Raw genomic sequence first — 12,575 nt, forward strand, 5'->3', positions numbered from 1 at the left:
GACGATTCCAGTATATACTTGTAGGAACACTCTCTAATTCTGGTCAAACTCTTCAAATACGCAATTATAGTTTCCAGAAATGATTAAAAACTTGTAAGAAACACTTGAAATAAAAGGAAATAGGTTCTTACTACATTTCCTGCCATTTTCAATCACGGAGGTTACCAGTGGAAAGTTCGGAAATGACCACAACACTGATAATATTTACAACTCCGGCTACTTTTTGGAAGGGTTTTCACATGAATTTGCTTTCAAGTATTAGGAATTAGATTTATACAGCTCAAAATTCGTTTAGAAACACTGTAAGTAAGGACTATGCTGTTTATGTTTACAATTGAGGGCGGAATTTCTCTGGCGTTTTCTGTGTGGATAAGTTACAATGATGACGATTCGAGTATATAGTTGTGGGAACTCTCTCTAATTGTGGCAAAACTCTTCAAATACGCAATTATAGTTTCCCGAAATGATTAAAAACTTGTAAGAAACACTTGAAATAAAAGGATATAGGCTCTTACTACATTTCCTGCCATTTTCATTCATGGAGGTTACCAGTGGAAAGCTTGGAAATGACCAGAAACCTGATAAAATTTCAAACTCTGATTAATTTAGGGAGCGTTTTGAATTCAATTTGTTTCAAATATTAGGAATTCAGGGTTATTCAGCTCAAAATTTGTTTAGAAACACTGTAAGTAAGGACTATACTGTTTATGTTTACAATTGGAGGCCGAATTTCTCTGGCGTTTTCTGTGTGAATCAGTTAAAATGATGACGATTCCAGTATATAGTTGTGGGTACTCTCTCTAATTCTGGTCAAACTCTTCAAATACGCAATTATAGTTTCCAGAAATCATTAAAAACTTGTAAGAAACACTTGAAATAAAAGGAAATAGGTTCTTACTATATTTCCTGCCATTTTCAATCACGGAGGTTACCAGTGGAAAGTTCGGAAATGACCAGAAAACTGATAATATTTACAACTCCGGCTACTTTTTGGAAGCATTTTCACTTGAATTTCGTTTCAAATATTAGGAATTAGGTTTATACAGCTCAAAACTTGTGTAGAAAGACTGTAAGTGAGGACTATACTGTTTAGGTTTATAATTGGAGGCCGAATTTCTCTGGCGTTTTCTGTGTGGATAAGTTACAATGATGACGATTCGAGTATGTAGTTGTGGGAACTCTCTCTAATTGTGGCAAAACTCTTCAAATACGCAATTATAGTTTCCCGAAATGATTAAAAACTTGTAAGAAACACTTGAAATAAAAGGATATAGGCTCTTACTACATTTCCTGCCATTTTCATTCATGGAGGTTACCAGTGGAAAGCTTGGAAATGACCAGAAAACTGATAATATTTACAACTCCGATTAATTTAGGGAGCGTTTTGAAATCAATTTGTTTCAAATATTAGGAATTCATGGTTATTCAGCTCAAAATTTGTATAGAAACACTGTAAGTAAGGACTATACTGTTTATGTTTACAATTGGAGGCCGAATTTCTCTGGCGTTTTCTGTGTGAATCAGTTAAAATGATGACGATTCCAGTATATACTTGTAGGAACACTCTCTAATTCTGGTCAAACTCTTCAAATACGCAATTATAGTTTCCAGAAATGATTAAAAACTTGTAAGAAACACTTGAAATAAAAGGAAATAGGTTCTTACTACATTTCCTGCCATTTTCAATCACGGAGGTTACCAGTGGAAAGTTCGGAAATGACCACAACACTGATAATATTTACAACTCCGGCTACTTTTTGGAAGCGTTTTCACATGAATTTGCTTTCAAGTATTAGGAATTAGATTTATACAGCTCAAAATTCGTTTAGAAACACTGTAAGTAAGGACTATGCTGTTTATGTTTACAATTGAGGGCGGAATTTCTCTGGCGTTTTCTGTGTGGATAAGTTACAATGATGACGATTCGAGTATATAGTTGTGGGAACTCTCTCTAATTGTGGCAAAACTCTTCAAATACGCAATTATAGTTTCCCGAAATTATTAAAAACTTGTAAGAAACACTTGAAATAAAAGGATATAGGCTCTTACTACATTTCCTGCCATTTTCATTCATGGAGGTTACCAGTGGAAAGCTTGGAAATGACCAGAAACCTGATAAAATTTCAAACTCTGATTAATTTAGGGAGCGTTTTGAATTCAATTTGTTTCACATATTAGGAATTCAGGGTTATTCAGCTCAAAATTTGTTTAGAAACACTGTAAGTAAGGACTATACTGTTTATGTTTACAATTGGAGGCCGAATTTCTCTGGCGTTTTCTGTGTGAATCAGTTAAAATGATGACGATTCCAGTATATAGTTGTGGGTACTCTCTCTAATTCTGGTCAAACTCTTCAAATACGCAATTATAGTTTCCAGAAATCATTAAAAACTTGTAAGAAACACTTGAAATAAAAGGAAATAGGTTCTTACTATATTTCCTGCCATTTTCAATCACGGAGGTTACCAGTGGAAAGTTCGGAAATGACCAGAAAACTGATAATATTTACAACTCCGGCTACTTTTTGGAAGCATTTTCACTTGAATTTCGTTTCAAATATTAGGAATTAGGTTTATACAGCTCAAAACTTGTGTAGAAAGACTGTAAGTGAGGACTATACTGTTTAGGTTTATAATTGGAGGCCGAATTTCTCTGGCGTTTTCTGTGTGGATAAGTTACAATGATGACGATTCGAGTATATAGTTGTGGGAACTCTCTCTAATTGTGGCAAAACTCTTCAAATACGCAATTATAGTTTCCCGAAATGATTAAAAACTTGTAAGAAACACTTGAAATAAAAGGATATAGGCTCTTACTACATTTCCTGCCATTTTCATTCATGGAGGTTACCAGTGGAAAGCTTGGAAATGACCAGAAAACTGATAATATTTACAACTCCGATTAATTTAGGGAGCGTTTTGAAATCAATTTGTTTCAAATATTAGGAATTCATGGTTATTCAGCTCAAAATTTGTATAGAAACACTGTAAGTAAGGACTATACTGTTTATGTTTACAATTGGAGGCCGAATTTCTCTGGCGTTTTCTGTGTGAATCAGTTAAAATGATGACGATTCCAGTATATACTTGTAGGAACACTCTCTAATTCTGGTCAAACTCTTCAAATACGCAATTATAGTTTCCAGAAATGATTAAAAACTTGTAAGAAACACTTGAAATAAAAGGAAATAGGTTCTTACTACATTTCCTGCCATTTTCAATCACGGAGGTTACCAGTGGAAAGTTCGGAAATGACCACAACACTGATAATATTTACAACTCCGGCTACTTTTTGGAAGGGTTTTCACATGAATTTGCTTTCAAGTATTAGGAATTAGATTTATACAGCTCAAAATTCGTTTAGAAACACTGTAAGTAAGGACTATGCTGTTTATGTTTACAATTGAGGGCGGAATTTCTCTGGCGTTTTCTGTGTGGATAAGTTACAATGATGACGATTCGAGTATATAGTTGTGGGAACTCTCTCTAATTGTGGCAAAACTCTTCAAATACGCAATTATAGTTTCCCGAAATGATTAAAAACTTGTAAGAAACACTTGAAATAAAAGGATATAGGCTCTTACTACATTTCCTGCCATTTTCATTCATGGAGGTTACCAGTGGAAAGCTTGGAAATGACCAGAAAACTGATAATATTTACAACTCCGATTAATTTAGGGAGCGTTTTGAATTCAATTTGTTTCAAATATTAGGAATTCAGGGTTATCCAGCTCAAAATTTGTTTAGAAACACTGTAACTTAGGACTATACTGTTTATGTTTACAATTGGAGGCCGAATTTCTCTGGCGTTTTCTGGGTGAATCAGATAAAATGATGACGATTCCAGTATATACTTGTAGGAACACTCTCTAATTCTGGTCAAACTCTTCAAATACGCAATTATAGTTTCCAGAAATGATTAAAAACTTGTAAGAAACACTTGAAATAAAAGGAAATAGGTTCTTACTACATTTCCTGCCAATTTCAATCACAGAGGTTACCAGTGGAAAGTTCGGAAATGACCACAACACTGATAATATTTACAACTCCAGCTACTTTAGGAAGCGTTTTCACTTGAATTTGCTTTCAAATATAAGGAATTAGGTTTATACAGCTCAAAATTTGTGTAAAAATACTGGAAGTGAGGACTATACTGTTTATGTTTATAATTGGAGGCCGAATTTCTCTGGCGTTTTCTGTGTGGATAAGTTATAATGCTGACTATTCGAGTATATAGTTGTAGGAACTCTCTCTAATTGTGGTAAAACTCTTCAAATACGCAATTATAGTTTCCCGAAATGATTAAAAACTTGTAAGAAACACTTGAAATAAAAGGTAATAGATTCATACTACATTTTCTGCCATTTTCATTCATGGAGGTTTCCAGTGGAAAGCTTGGAAATGACCAGAAAACTGATAATATTTACCACTCCGATTAATTTAGGGAGCGTTTTGAATTCAATTTGTTTCAAATATTAGGAATTCAGGGTTATACAGCTCAAAACTTGTTTAGAAACAGTGTAAGTAAGGACTATACTGTTTATGTTTATAATTGGAGGCCGAATTTCTCTGGCATTTTCTGTGTGAATCAGTTAAAATGATGACGATTCCAGTATATAGTTGTGGGAACTCTCTCTAATTCTGGTCAAACTCTTCAAATACGCAATTATAGTTTCCAGAAATGATTAAAAACTTGTAAGAAACACTTGAAATAAAAGGAAATAGGTTCTTACTACATTTCCTGCCATTTTCAATCACGGAGGTTACCAGTGGAAAGTTCGGAAATGACCAGAAAACTGATAATATTTACAACTCCGATTAATTTAGGGAGCGTTTTGAAATCAATTTGTTTCAAATATTAGGAATTCAGGGTTATTCAGTTCAAAATTAGTATAGAAACACTGTAAGTAAGGACTATACTGTTTATGTTTACAATTGGAGGCCGAATTTCTCTGGCGTTTTCTGTGTGAATCAGTTAAAATGATGACGATTCCAGTATATACTTGTAGGAACACTCTCTAATTCTGGTCAAACTCTTCAAATACGCAATTATAGTTTCCAGAAATGATTAAAAACTTGTAAGAAACACTTGAAATAAAAGGATATAGGCTCTTACTACATTTTCTGCCATTTTCATTCATGGAGGTTACCAGTGGAAAGTTCGGAAATGACCACAACACTGATAATATTTACAACTCCGGCTACTTTTTGGAAGCGTTTTCACATGAATTTGCTTTCCAGTATTAGGAATTAGATTTATACAGCTCAAAATTTGTTTAGAAACACTGTAAGTAAGGACTATACTGTTTATGTTTACAATTGGGGGCCGAATTTCTCTGGCGTTTTCTGTGTGGATAAGTTACAATGATTACGATTCGAGTATATAGTTGTGGGAACTCTCTCTAATTGTGGCAAAACTCTTCAAATACGCAATTATAGTTTCCCGAAATGATTAAAAACTTGTAAGAAACACTTGAAATAAAAGGATATAGGCTCTTACTACATTTCCTGCCATTTTCATTCATGGAGGTTACCAGTGGAAAGCTTGGAAATGACCAGAAAACTGATAATATTTACAACTCCGATTAATTTAGGGAGCGTTTTGAATTCAATTTGTTTCAAATATTAGGAATTCAGGGTTATTCAGCTCAAAATTTGTTTAGAAACACTGTAAGTAAGGACTATACTGTTTATGTTTACAATTGGAGGCCGAATTTCTCTGGCGTTTTCTGTGTGAATCAGTTAAAATGATGACGATTCCAGTATATAGTTGTGGGAACTCTCTCTAATTGTGGTAAAACTCTTCAAATACGCACTTATAGTTTCCCGAAATGATTAAAAACCTGTAAGAAACACTTGAAATAAAAGGATATAGGCTCTTACTACATTTCCTGCCATTTTCATTCATGGAGGTTACCAGTGGAAAGCTTGGAAATGACCAGAAACCTGATAAAATTTCAAACTCTGATTAATTTAGGGAGCGTTTTGAATTCAATTTGTTTCAAATATTAGGAATTCAGGGTTATTCAGCTCAAAATTTGTTTAGAAACACTGTAAGTAAGGACTATACTGTTTATGTTTACAATTGGAGGCCGAATTTCTCTGGCGTTTTCTGTGTGAATCAGTTAAAATGATGACGATTCCAGTATATAGTTGTGGGAACTCTCTCTAATTGTGGTAAAACTCTTCAAATACGCAATTATAGTTTCCAGAAATGATTAAAAACTTGTAAGAAACACTTGAAATAAAAGGATATAGGCTCTTACTACATTTCCTGCCATTTTCAATCACGGAGGTTACCAGTGGAAAGTTCGGAAATGACCAGAAAACTGATAATATTTACAACTCCGGCTACTTTTTGGAAGCGTTTTCACTTGAATTTCGTTTCAAATATTAGGAATTAGGTTTATACAGCTCAAAACTTGTGTAGAAAGACTGTAAGTGAGGACTATACTGTTTATGTTTATAATTGGAGGCCGAATTTCTCTGGCGTTTTCTGTGAGGTTAAGTTACAATGATGACGATTCTTGTATATAGTTGTGGGAACTCTCTCTAATTGTGGCAAAACTCTTCAAATACGCAATTATAGTTTCCCGAAATGATTAAAAACTTGTAAGAAACACTTGAAATAAAAGGTAATAGATTCATACTACATTTTCTGCCATTTTCATTCATGGAGGTTACCAGTGGAAAGCTTGGAAATGACCAGAAAACTGATAATATTTACAACTCCGATTAATTTAGGGAGCGTTTTGAAATCAATTTGTTTCAAATATTAGGAATTCAGGGTTATTCAGTTCAAAATTTGTATAGAAACACTGTAAGTAAGGACTATACTGTTTATGTTTACAATTGGAGGTCGAATTTCTCTGGCGTTTTCTGTGTGAATCAGTTAAAATGATGACGATTCCAGTATATACTTGTAGGAACACTCTCTAATTCTGGTCAAACTCTTCAAATACGCAATTACAGTTTCCAGAAATGATTAAAAACTTGTAAGAAACACTTGAAATAAAAGGATATAGGCTCTTACTACATTTCCTGCCATTTTCATTCATGGAGGTTACCAGTGGAAAGTTCGGAAATGACTACAACACTGATAATATTTACAACTCCGGCTACTTTTTGGAAGCGTTTTCACATGAATTTGCTTTCCAGTATTAGGAATTAGATTTATACAGCTCAAAATTTGTTTAGAAACACTGTAAGTAAGGACTATACTGTTTATGTTTACAATTGGGGGCCGAATTTCTCTGGCGTTTTCTGTGTGGATAAGTTACAATGATTACGATTCGAGTATATAGTTGTGGGAACTCTCTCTAATTGTGGCAAAACTCTTCAAATACGCAATTATAGTTTCCCGAAATGATTAAAAACTTGTAAGAAACACTTGAAATAAAAGGATATAGGCTCTTACTACATTTCCTGCCATTTTCATTCATGGAGGTTACCAGTGGAAAGCTTGGAAATGACCAGAAAACTGATAATATTTACAACTCCGATTAATTTAGGGAGCGTTTTGAATTCAATTTGTTTCAAATATTAGGAATTCAGGGTTATTCAGCTCAAAATTTGTTTAGAAACACTGTAAGTAAGGACTATACTGTTTATGTTTACAATTGGAGGCCGAATTTCTCTGGCGTTTTCTGTGTGAATCAGTTAAAATGATGACGATTCCAGTATATAGTTGTGGGAACTCTCTCTAATTCTGGTCAAACTCTTCAAATACGCAATTATAGTTTCCAGAAATGATTAAAAACTTGTAAGAAACACTTGAAATAAAAGGAAATAGGTTCTTACTACATTTCATGCCATTTTCAATCACGGAGGTTACCAGTGGAAAGTTCGGAAATGACCAGAAAACTGATAATATTTACAACTCCGGCTACTTTTTGGAAGCGTTTTCACTTGAATTTCGTTTCAAATATTAGGAATTAGGTTTATACAGCTCAAAACTTGTGTAGAAAGACTGTAAGTGAGGACTATACTGTTTATGTTTATAATTGGAGGCCGAATTTCTCTGGCGTTTTCTGTGTGGTTAAGTTACAATGATGACGATTCTTGTATATAGTTGTGGGAACTCTCTCTAATTGTGGCAAAACTCTTCAAATACGCAATTATAGTTTCCCGAAATGATTAAAAACTTGTAAGAAACACTTGAAATAAAAGGATATAGGCTCTTACTACATTTCCTGCCATTTTCATTCATGGAGGTTACCAGTGGAAAGCTTGGAAATGACCAGAAAACTGATAATATTTACAACTCCGATTAATTTAGGGAGCGTTTTGAAATCAATTTGTTTCCAATATTAGGAATTCAGGGTTATTCAGCTCAAAATTTGTATAGAAACACTGTAAGTAAGGACTATACTGTTTATGTTTACAATTGGAGGCCGAATTTCTCTGGCGTTTTCTGTGTGAATCAGTTAAAATGCTGACGATTCCAGTATATACTTGTAGGAACACTCTCTAATTCTGGTCAAACTCTTCAAATACGCAATTATAGTTTCCAGAAATGATTAAAAACTTGTAAGAAACACTTGAAATAAAAGGAAATAGGTTCTTACTACATTTCCTGCCATTTTCAATCACGGAGGTTACCAGTGGAAAGTTCGGAAATGACCACAACACTGATAATATTTACAACTCCGGCTACTTTTTGGAAGCGTTTTCACATGAATTTGCTTTCAAGTATTAGGAGTTAGATTTATACAGCTCAAAATTTGTTTAAAAACACTGTAAGTAAGGACTATACTGTTTATGTTTACAATTGGAGGCAGAATTTCTCTGGCGTTTTCTGTGTGAACCAGTTAAAATGCTGAATATTCCAGTATATATTTGTAGGAACACTGTCTAATCCTGGTCAAACTCTTCAAATACGCAATTATAGTTTCCAGAAATGAATAAAAACTTGTAAGAAACACTTGAAATAAAAGTATATAGGTTCTTACTACATTTCCTGCCATTTTCAATCACGGAGGTTACCAGTGGAAAGTTCGGAAATGACCAGAAAACTGATAATATTTACAACTCCGGCTACTTTTTGGAAGCGTTTTCACTTGAATTTCGTTTCAAATATTAGGAATTAGGTTTATACAGCTCAAAACTTGTGTAGAAAGACTGTAAGTGAGGACTATACTGTTTATGTTTATAATTGGAGGCCGAATTTCTCTGGCGTTTTCTGTGTGGATAAGTTACAATGATGACGATTCGAGTATATAGTTGTGGGAACTCTCTCTAATTGTGGCAAAACTCTTCAAATACGCAATTATAGTTTCCCGAAATGATTAAAAACTTGTAAGAAACACTTGAAATAAAAGGATATAGGCTCTTACTACATTTCCTGCCATTTTCATTCATGGAGGTTACCAGTGGAAAGCTTGGCAATGACCAGAAAACTGATAATATTTACAACTCTGATTAATTTAAGGAGCGTTTTGATTTCAATTTGTTTCAAATATTAGGAATTCAGGGTTATTCATCTCAAAATTTGTTTAAAAACACTGTAACTTAGGACTATACTGTTTATGTTTACAATTGGAGGCCGAATTTCTCTGGCGTTTTCTGGGTGAATCAGTTAAAATGATGACATTTCCAGTATATAGTTGTGGGAACTCTCTCTAATTCTGGTCAAACTCTCCAAATACGCAATTATAGTTTCCAGAAATGATTAAAAACTTGTAAGAAACACTTGAAATAAAAGGAAATAGGTTCTTACTACATTTCCTGCCATTTTCAATCACGGAGGTTACCAGTGGAAAGTTCGGAAATGACCAGAAAACTGATAATATTTACAACTCCGGCTACTTTTTGGTAGCGTTTTCACATGAATTTGCTTTCAAATATTAGGAATTAGATTTATACAGCTCAAAATTTGTTTAAAAACACTGTAAGTAAGGACTATACTGTTTATGTTTACAATTGGAGGCCGAATTTCTCTGGCGTTTTCTGTGTGAATCAGTTAAAATGCTGACGATTCCAGTATATATTTGTAGGAACACTGTCTAATCCTGGTCAAACTCTTCAAATACGCAATTATAGTTTCCAGAAATGAATAAAAACTTGTAAGAAACACTTGAAATAAAAGTATATAGGTTCTTACTACATTTCCTGCCATTTTCAATCACGGAGGTTACCAGTGGAAAGTTCGGAAATGACCAGAAAACTGATAATATTTACAACTCCGGCTACTTTTTGGAAGCGTTTTCACTTGAATTTCGTTTCAAATATTAGGAATTAGGTTTATACAGCTCAAAACTTGTGTAGAAATACTGTAAGTGAGGACTATACTGTTTATGTTTATAATTGGAGGCCGAATTTCTCTGGCGTTTTCTGTGTGGTTAAGTTACAATGATGACGATTCTTGTATATAGTTGTGGGAACTCTCTCTAATTGTGGCAAAACTCTTCAAATACGCAATTATAGTTTCCCGAAATGATTAAAAACTTGTAAGAAACACTTGAAATAAAAGGATATAGGCTCTTACTACATTTCCTGCCATTTTCATTCATGGAGGTTACCAGTGGAAAGCTTGGAAATGACCAGAAAACTGATAATATTTACAACTCCGATTAATTTAGGGAGCGTTTTGAATTCAATTTGTTTCAAATATTAGGAATTCAGGGTTATTCAGCTCAAAATTTGTTTAAAAACACTGTAAGTAAGGACTATACTGTTTATGTTTACAATTGGAGGCCGAATTTCTCTGGCGTTTTCTGTGTGAATCAGTTAAAATGATGACGATTCCAGTATATAGTTGTGGGAACTCTCTCTAATTGTGGTAAAACTCTTCAAATACGCAATTATAGTTTCCAGAAATGATTAAAAACTTGTAAGAAACACTTGAAATAAAAGGAAATAGGTTCTTACTACATTTCCTGCCATTTTCAATCACGGAGGTTACCAGTGGAAAGTTCGGAAATGACCACAACACTGATAATATTTAAAACTCCGCCTACTTTTTGGAAGCGTTTTCACATGAATTTGCTTTCAAGTATTAGGAATTAGATTTATACAGCTCAAAATTTGTTTAGAAACACTGTAAGTAAGGACTATGCTGTTTATGTTTACAATTGAGGGCCGAATTTCTCTGGCGTTTTCTGTGTGGATAAGTTACAATGATGACGATTCGAGTATATAGTTGTGGGAACTCTCTCTAATTGTGGCAAAACTCTTCAAATACGCAATTATAGTTTCCCGAAATGATTAAAAACTTGTAAGAAACACTTGAAATAAAAGGATATAGGCTCTTACTACATTTCCTGCCATTTTCATTCATGGAGGTTACCAGTGGAAAGCTTGGAAATGACCAGAAAACTGATAATATTTACAACTCTGATTAATTTAGGGAGCGTTTTGAATTCAATTTGTTTCAAATATTAGGAATTCAGGGTTATTCAGCTCAAAATTTGTTTAGAAACACTGTAAGTAAGGACTATACTGTTTATGTTTACAATTGGAGGCCGAATTTCTCTGGCGTTTTCTGTGTGAATCAGTTAAAATGATGACGATTCCAGTATATAGTTGTGGGAACTCTCTCTAATTCTGGTCAAACTCTTCAAATACGCAATTATAGTTTCCAGAAATGATTAAAAACTTGTAAGAAACACTTGAAATAAAAGGAAATAGGTTCTTACTACATTTCCTGCCATTTTCAATCACGGAGGTTACCAGTGGAAAGTTCGGAAATGACCACAACACTGATAATATTTACAACTCCGGCTACTTTTTGGAAGCGTTTTCACATGAATTTGCTTTCAAGTATTAGGAATTAGATTTATACAGCTCAAAATTCGTTTAGAAACACTGTAAGTAAGGACTATACTGTTTATGTTTACAATTGAGGGCCGAATTTCTCTGGCGTTTTCTGTGTGGATAAGTTACAATGATGACGATTCGAGTATATAGTTGTGGGAACTCTCTCTAATTGTGGTAAAACTCTTCAAATACGCAATTATAGTTTCCCGAAATGATTAAAAACTTGTAAGAAACACTTGAAATAAAAGGTAATAGATTCATACTACATTTTCTGCCATTTTCATTCATGGAGGTTTCCAGTGGAAAGCTTGGAAATGACCAGATAACTGATAATATTTACCACTCTGATTAATTTAGGTAGCGTTTTGAATTCAATTTGTTTCAAATATTAGGAATTCAGGGTTATTCAGCTCAAAATTTGTTTAGAAACACTGTAAGTAAGGACTATACTGTTTATGTTTACAATTGGAGGCCGAATTTCTCTGGCGTTTTCTGTGTGAATCAGTTAAAATGATGACGATTCCAGTATATAGTTGTGGGAACTCTCTCTAATTCTGGTCAAACTCTTCAAATACGCAATTATAGTTTCCAGAAATGATTAAAAACTTGTAAGAAACACTTGAAATAAAAGGAAATAGGTTCTTACTACATTTCCTGCCATTTTCAATCACGGAGGTTACCAGTGGAAAGTTCGGAAATGACCACAACACTGATAATATTTACAACTCCGGCTACTTTTTGGAAGCGTTTTCACATGAATTTGCTTTCCAGTATTAGGAATTAGATTTATACAGCTCAAAATTTGTTTAGAAACACTGT

This window comes from Myotis daubentonii, chromosome X, assembly GCF_963259705.1.
Source record: "Myotis daubentonii chromosome X, mMyoDau2.1, whole genome shotgun sequence".
NCBI classification, from domain to species: domain Eukaryota; kingdom Metazoa; phylum Chordata; class Mammalia; order Chiroptera; family Vespertilionidae; genus Myotis; species Myotis daubentonii.